The 8,526-nt window shown below is 42.6% G+C and overlaps 1 long non-coding RNA gene across 2 annotated transcripts; it reads right to left on the bottom strand.

Annotated features, from left to right (window-relative positions):
• Positions 1-925: 925 nt before the first annotated feature.
• LOC119373769 (uncharacterized) lies at positions 926-6,949 on the bottom strand. 2 transcript variants are annotated; one of them, XR_007417984.1, is made up of 4 exons: positions 6,507-6,949; positions 5,651-5,701; positions 3,325-3,420; positions 926-1,194 (listed from the first exon to the last, which is right to left on the bottom strand). It is a non-coding gene; the product is annotated as an uncharacterized LOC119373769 (long non-coding RNA). The 2 variants fall into 2 exon arrangements; XR_007417985.1 differs by lacking the exon at positions 926-1,194 and adding an exon at positions 2,640-2,685.
• Positions 6,950-8,526: the final 1,577 nt, after the last annotated feature.

Genomic DNA, 8,526 nt, shown 5'->3' with positions numbered 1-8,526 from the left:
TTTTACTGTAGAAGACAAGTTTACGCTGAATAACGTGGTGCAACGGCCCATAGCCGGAAACCACATGGTAAAATTATGAATTGATGTATTACATCAACGGTTACCAATAAGTTGTGGTGGTTGTCGTTCTCTAAAGCGAAATAGGATTACGGTTTTGGCTATTCGCCTTATAACAATGTAATCAACTTAGCATATCTGCTCCTATGATAGTCTAGTGATACATCGGTGCTCCTATGATAACAAGTGATTGTCTAAGCGTTGCTCGTGCAAACAGGAGTAGGTGAAGGATAGCTGCTAACGCTTAGTTTCCATTAAAGTGACGTCAGTGTTGTAAGGTGAGTGACGACATTAGGGCCGTCTGTGAGCTAGCCTTTATTCACCAGTGTAATTGACGTGCCTGGTAATCCCACTGACATGTATGCAGTACTCAAATTACCAGACGCGTGGATCCCCTCATAACATTTCGCTCAAACCCAAAAGATACGGCATAAGTGCTACGTAGCTCACTGGTTCCATGAAATCATTCCTAAAGATGCATGGGACCTGCATGATTTTGTCTCAAATCCATATGATGTCAGAGGACTTACCTGAGCGCACTACCGTAGCCAAAGGGGGGAGGGGTTTAGGGGGTTCAACCCTTCCCCGACTTTGCAATGTTGCGTGTGTATATACACGCACACATACAAACGTACGCACGAACATAAATATATTATCGCTCAAACCCCCCCCCGCCCCTCCCCCCAAGAAAAGAGTGCGTGGCTTTCATTATTAAGGTCTGCAAATTCGCGTCATTTGTTACAGCAACAAGTTAACTGAAACAAATGTAGATGTACAGGAGGTTGCCAAAAAAGAGTTGTGTTTACATAGCTCAATGCCTTGTCGTCCGTGATTAAAAAAAATTTCAGTCTCTTCATTCAGGTATTATTACAACACAATTTTATTTATTTCTCGTTTACACCTGAAAGTCTCAATCAAGGTGGAATGAAACTTTCGATAATTTTGTTTTATTCATAGGTGTGATGCTGTGAGGCGTTGGTTGCGCCGCACGGACGTATCAATAGCTGGTGTGTCAAGTATTGGCTCTCATTTGCACTGGTGTTATATGAACACGAGACTGTGGTCCTTCGTCGGGGTTTCCTTTTTTCTATAAATGATCTCCCTTATTTTTTGCTTCCATTACAGCTCTGCTATCAGCTGAAATAAATATTGCACCCACATACTTGAATCGTAGTGTGAAATTATGTGCAGCTGAAGTAGCTGTGGGCGCGCCAACACGTTTCGAATACAACTACATGTACATATTGTTCTCTCCATTATGCATTTTCCTTTATCTCAATAAACATCAAAATTGTTAGCTAATTTATGTGTACAAGAACGGGATGATATATCGTTGTCCCGCAAATCCTACGGCTTGCAATAAATGCAGAAAATTTCCCAAACAATCTGTTACGCACAATCATTTAATACTGTAAAACAGCGTAAGCATTTATGTCTATGTTAGCAATGTTTCTCGTGAATAATTACGAATATTCTGTTGGGTTAATGCGCGACTCTGTTTTTTCAACGCCTAAGAAATAAAAGACAGTCACATGCGCACACAATGAAACACGACACCACGACTAAACTGCGAAGTAAAATGCAGTGTTCATTCAAATGGTTAAAGCGACGAAACATCACAATGAGGTATTCTACGCGAACGTTGTGGAGAAGTTAGAGAGGGTCTGAAGAAAGATGAGGAAGAGAAGGGTGTTCGGAATAAATAACGTCGCTGACACCACAGCCTTGCCCAACTGTGTATTATCATAAATATAATCAGGGCAATATATGTTTTGTCTGTAATTACCACTTATATATTACACTTTGATTGTCAGCGTAACAGGGTGTCCATACACCTTCCTAAGTTTGCGTGTTTACAATGGCATAAACTTCACATATTCTTGTCCTCTTATTCCTAATTAAAGCTACCTTCCTTCGTTGTTCAGTGGTGATGACAAGGCCTTCCCTGGAAAGGGAAAGTGGTCTGCAACCAATGGTAGCATGCATATTTCGAGAGTTGCGTGACGTAGAACGATCCTTGACAGATGCTCTAGACTACAGTAAAAAAATTTTGGTGGCTTAGTTGCGTACAAAAGCTGTTATATTAATTCACTCACTCGGCCACAAACTTTCTTAGATGTATTAACGATGGCAAGCGTGTGTGCGACTGGGTTTTCCTTAGACTGTCTAAATCAAGCGGGCTCTTCTCTTTGGAGACAAGAAAACAAAAAAAAAACCTCTGCGCAAGACGCTCTATGTGGGTAGATTCTCCAGACCTGCAATACCTTGCCTGCTAAGGTACAGTAATCCAGAAGCCATCGCTGCACCTCACATTGGGAGACCAGTTCAACCTGGTTCGATGAGTGATAGCTGGTCTAGAAGTACAGAACACCGGAAAATTTACGAGGTCTAACTGCGTACTCAACTTGTGGATGCAAAACATTTATTACTGAAACATATATGAAATTTTGCAATCAATGTGTTTTAAAACGTCAGTGTTAATGTGAAGAATGACATAAGTTTTACAAATACATGTTTCTTACTCACCCACAAACACAGATGCAGTGTTTAGGAACTGAGTTACAGTAGGAACAGACTTCTGTGTGCAAATGTTTCGCCAGTAGCTCTCGCAGGTCATGTTTTTTTGTACTGCATAGAAAAGTTTAAACTGACAGAAATACACGATAGTGTTTAAAGCGTCATAAGAGGGGCCTGCAGTACTGTGTATTGAAGGAATGTAATACGTCAAGGAGGTATTTTGAGGGAAAACATGTGTGCCCGTAGCTATAGCTGGAACGACTGCTCACGATCACATTGATGACAATATTTACATCAGTCGCTCTGGGCGCTGTAAAGGCTTTTTGCATGTTGCACATGCTCTCTAAAGTGCCCCAGTGTTTTTTCACTTCGTTGATTTTGTGTTTTCGCTGTATTACAGAGTTGAGGCATTCACTCTTTCCTTCCCTATCAACAGAAATGCGTCGGATACTAAACACTTTTCAGACATATTGTTTTCCGGGTGAGCTGGGCTTTGCGAATAATGAACGTTGAATTTTTTTAGTTTAAATTGCAAATTTTCTGTAAAGTTGGAAACTCGTTTGTCAATATTATAGGTTCCTTGGTCGCAACATAGGGACTTCTTCTGTGCTGTTTTCAAATTGTGTATAACTGTTTCGTTCGTTCTTTCTGCACATCTTTTTAAACCCAGGGGGCCGACTAGCAGATGAGCTCTAAATACCGAGAAACTGTTTTGAATTGTAAGGTTTATAAAAGTATTGAGGTGCTCACCACAAAAAATTGTCCATTGATTAGCAGGTGTTAGGCATAACTGAACCCAACCCTTTGGGCAAGCGGATACCCGCCTGCATAGAGGTATATCGTGGTCTGATAAGAAAAAGAAAAATAATGCCATAATAAATTTCAGCGCTTCCTCGTGACATCAGTGTTTATTTTTTGTATTGTACACACTTATAAGCCACTTTAACATGCAATAATAATAATTACGTTCAAAAGCGATATATCGCTGGACAAAGTGATTTCGTGAGTGACACTTACCTTACTGAGGCTAATAACATTAGAACAATGGTCGAAGTAAACTTTCGCGACAATAACGTTCCCTGTAGAAGCGCTGTTATTCACTAAAAGCCACAACTCTCCTAGAATTTTTTTTTTCTTGACTGGATTTTTTCACATACAATGGCACTCTCTCCCAAAATACGCTGAAACATCCGTTATGTGACAAATAATATTCACCAATCTAAAAGAATCATCACTTGCGACCACATTAGATGAGCTATTCCCCTTATTTTGTTCCTTCATAGCGAAGGCCCCGTTCGGCAGACATGATGCCTTCAGGAAGTATGCGAGGGTTCTTTGGGAATCGGCTAGCACTTAACGAGATACCGTGTGACGTGACGCAAGCTGGCGAAAAAAAGTGTTGCGCACCTCGCTGTAAGGACTACAGCGGAGATGACTAACACTCCCAGGTTTCCATACACAGAGACACCCATCAAACTGCACGGGAAGGCGACCGCCGCCGTAGCTCAAGTGGCAGAGCATGGGCGCCTTACCCAGAGGCTGCAGGTACGGTCTCTACCAGTGGTAAGTTGTCTTTTCGATCTTTTAAATTCTGCCCATTTAGATCACACTTTCACCATTAAACTTAAAGACTACAAATGATGTGCCCTATACATGCCTTCGCTTCACTGGCTGTTTGTGTAGTTAGGTTTTTTCTATGAATGAAAACAAGCCCTTGATCCGTTCGTTTTTTTTTTCGGTTCTTCGCACAGGTAGACATACATGGAGGCAGAACACGAAATCAACGTGGACGTTGAGCTGAAAACGCAGACATTTGTATTTCTGGTTTGTGAACTATTAAGTACATTCGAATTACTCTAATCAAAGATGGGCCAATTGTTGCCTACGTTTCAGAACCAGCACGGGTTCTTTCTGCATGCCGAAAATGGCGGTGTACAACTTTTAAACTATTTCACAGATGCGCCCAGGGGAGACAGACCAAGCGAAGGACAGAGTGTTAACCATCTTTGGGCTCGATTTGCCTTGCTTTCGCGACTGATGAACAGAAGTGAATGGTATAGGCTTTGCAGACGATGCCGGAGAGCGTTACAGTTCGTTCTGCTTCGTTAGCATTGTGGAGCCCCATAGATGCAGTCACGTTCATTGCCTTTCGCTTTATGTTATCATGTGACCGCTCGTTCTCGGAGCAGTGCAGCTTTCATATGCATCAACGGTGTTTCTCCGCCCCCTACTGCTTCGAGTGTTATAGCACAGACTAATAAAACTGCGACAGGCCGTCCAGAGGGCCCACGACATCGCGACGGAACTTGGACTTCCAGTCCCATCGTGGGCGGAGCCACCAACTTGATCTGGGGGCCTCCGGCTCCCCAGATTCGAGTTCCTCAGGTCTCCAATAAAGTTCTTGTCATCTCATGTCAATAAGGATCGACTAAAGGCAATAATATCGACGGCCGAATGTGGTGAATTCATGGGAGACGGAGGCCAGGGGGACGTTGAAAGCTTTCGTGCGTTCGGGGCTCAAGGCACGAATCTGCCTCCCGTGTTGCTGAAGTGCAGAGGGGTAATGTATGCATGAGCACAGGCGCAGGTTACTGTATTACTCTCGAGCGCACACCGTGCCGTGTCTCTCCTCAATTAACGATGACGACGCATTTAAGGAAGTGCACATCGAGTACTGGTGTTTATTATGTGCTTGTTGATGCCGACATGCTGTGTCCAGGTATATGTTAACAACTTCAGCTACCACAACGGTTAAATCATGACCATGGGCGTTAGTCGTCGCGATTGAGATGTGTCACTAGGCGTCAAGCGAGTGCATGCACTGCAAACGGTGTTATAGTTGCCAAACACCAATAGATATTGTACAAGCTTTCATATATCAATGCAGAATAAGCAATCAACCACTTCTGTGAAGGCATGTGTCACTTTCGTCTTGTGCCGATTCCTATGGCGTAGGGATCAGCGAGGTTTTTGGCGTTTGTAACCATCTGAGTGTCCAAATACAAACATTGTTTTACTCAGCAGTTTTCGGTGAAATGGAAGAAGGTTATGTTGTGTACAAACATATGCTACTCACAGGTATGCTTTTTGTATGGAAGTCCTTGTGAATGCGTATGTGGACCATGATCTGCATATATCAAGACAACGAATAACTTATTTGCTCAATAATAAAGGAGAAAGCTTTTACCCGAGCGAATTGGCACATATTGTCGTTATACTGTTACAGTTCCTAACGTGAGGTCCAGCAGACTATTCGTCCTGTTTACTCCCTGTACTTCCTTTCCCGTTTATTTGTCTCGAAAATACCGCCATAAATGAACAACGTGATATATTCTAAGGTGACATGTAAACCAGAAGCTTTCATCATCACCGACAAACTTACTCAACAAAGCAAATTTTCAAGAAGAAAAGCACGCACACAAATCAGAAAAAAAAAACACGACAATTGAATCAACGATGTCCTCTCCCGCAAGCACGCCAGCACAGCCAGCTGTGCCTAACTGAACACTTAACACCTCGCAACACCTCAGCTAAGCCTCATCTTTCTAGTGGAAGACGTGGCACAGTGGCTCGGGACGCATGTCAGAGTAAGTATGGTCTTACAGCTTTTGGGACAATACACTCAAGCTACGCAATGTTGCTTTTTGTCTAAAGGAGGTTGGAAAGACGTGGATCCTCAATCATAAACACGATTTTCCGCTTGGACACTATCTGCTCACGTACTGCGCCGTATATTCGGCACAGCTGGTGGACACTCTGCAGCACGTGTACTTCTTGAATACATGAAGAAAGCAGGCGTGTAGCATAGCCATGTACTGACCTATTTTATTGAGGCGAAATCACCAGATTACCGCCATTGTACCAATATATCAAGAAGTACGCACGCTAATAATGCTACATGGCAAAACAATATAGATAAAACATGTACTTACGTAGTTTAATGCTGGCAGTAAGGGCGGCCAATATGCAGAGCATCGCACAACGCAACGCGAATCGCTTCATTGTCTTCATTTTGTAGAATTATATTGAACGGACATCCTTCGCAAAAGATTCAATGTCAGCACTTGACTAAAGCTGTTCAAAGTGCAGTGATCACTGGTGCATTTTTTCAGAATCACATTATGTGTTGCTCATGATCGTTTCTGAAACAGTGAAACGGACATTATTTCAGGGCATTATTTCGTAACATGCTGAAAACAAAAGTACCATCTTGAAAATTAGGCGCGACTAGTCACTCCCTTATTCACACACATTAACACACGTCGTGAGTACTTGCGTGTGTGAATATGTTTGAGTGAGGAAGTGCCGAGTGGCGCCTAATTTTCAAGATAGCTTATGACCAGTTAGCCAAATAGCAAGTTCTAATACGAGAAAGTGTACTCGCAATAGCTTTGTATAGATACATTATTTCGCTATCCGTACAATCGAACCCACAAGCAAGGGGCGGCAGCAAACAATGCACAAATGGCATACATACAAAGTTCCTAGTGTTGAATAATGACCGCTGCTTGTTGTAAAAGTGTTCACGTTTGAAGGTACGACTGTTCTGCCCTTTTGCCAATAGTTAAAATGAATTTCTACTTATATTGTCACCATGAGATGCGGCAACACTTTATGCGTTGGTAGCTCCGAATACCATAAACACAGGGTCATAATAAAACAAGATGAAATTTCTATGTTTACACAGACATCGCAAAAGTGGGAGGCTTATTACAGTTTTTTCTTTGTACGCACGTTTTTTTTAAATGCAGTTCTATGAAAATAATATGGTCTAGAGCACGAACAATTGCACGATTGCGGCCAGGTGCTATGTACTTGAAGTAAAAATATTATTTATGAAGCATGCATAAATAATCTGGCAGCTGCACTGCCAGATTACTTATACAGATAGCTTTGACAAAGCCTTTTCTGGGTATTGGTAAAGTTCGCAGGTGCAGTGTCTTTTGTACTGTTGCAGGCAACGTCTTGCCACCCGGTTTAGCTTTGTGCAATAGCTTCAGAAGCGTAGCTACTCCAAAAGTTATGCACAATCCGGTGCTTACTGCTTGGAACAGTAGTCACAGAAGCGCGTATTTTTGGGAAACGTAACCCTTGCACCTTTTTTTGTTTTGTGTGACGTAAGCAATCACTTATCCATTCACGCGAAACTGCCTGCAACAGCAGCAACAAAATCTTAACCTACTGAAAGGTAGAGGTAATTTGCAATTAAGAAGACGCAAGCAGCTCACTTGCGATGTTTTTTTACGAAAGCACAATTACTTTTTTTCTAATATGTAATCTTATTCCTAAGAATATTCGAACGACGCCCTTTCTCGTTTCTCGGAAACTTAGAGTGCGCTTATAGCTTAGACTTAAAATAGGCGCTTCCCTGGTTTCTCGCTGTCAGCAAGGGCAGCCAATTCGTGGAGCATCGTACAATACAATGCAACTTTCTTCATTGTCTTCATTACCCCTCGCCCCGTCACGGTGGTCTAGTGGTTATAGCACTCGACTGCTCACCCGAAGGTCGCGGGATGAAATCCCGGCCGCGGTGCCTGCATTTTCGATGAAGGGGAAAATGTTTAGATTTAGATTTAGGTGCACGGTTAAGAACCCCAGGTAGTCGAAAGCGGAGCACAGGCACAGCGAAAGCTGAAAGAGCGGCATTTCTAGAGCCCGTTATAAACTCTCTTGTAGCTACTAATACGAGTACATTTGCAACATACCCACTACGCCACAAACCATATTTTTGGGAAGTTGGGAAGTACCCACCACGACATTATTCGGTATTCTGCGGAGAGGCGATCTACCATCTGTAAGGCATTATGCGCACTTTGTTGTTGCGACGGTTGATGGCGATGAAGAATTATGGCTGGGCCTTTTGTAATGGGTCGGAATCTTTAAACGACCCACTAGTTACGAAATTCACATTGTGTGACGCCCAGTAGTTATTTAACTGTCCCACCACGCTTT

This window comes from Rhipicephalus sanguineus, chromosome 11, assembly GCF_013339695.2.
Source record: "Rhipicephalus sanguineus isolate Rsan-2018 chromosome 11, BIME_Rsan_1.4, whole genome shotgun sequence".
NCBI lineage: Eukaryota > Metazoa > Arthropoda > Arachnida > Ixodida > Ixodidae > Rhipicephalus > Rhipicephalus sanguineus.
This window is presented reverse-complemented; position numbering and strand designations above follow the sequence as displayed.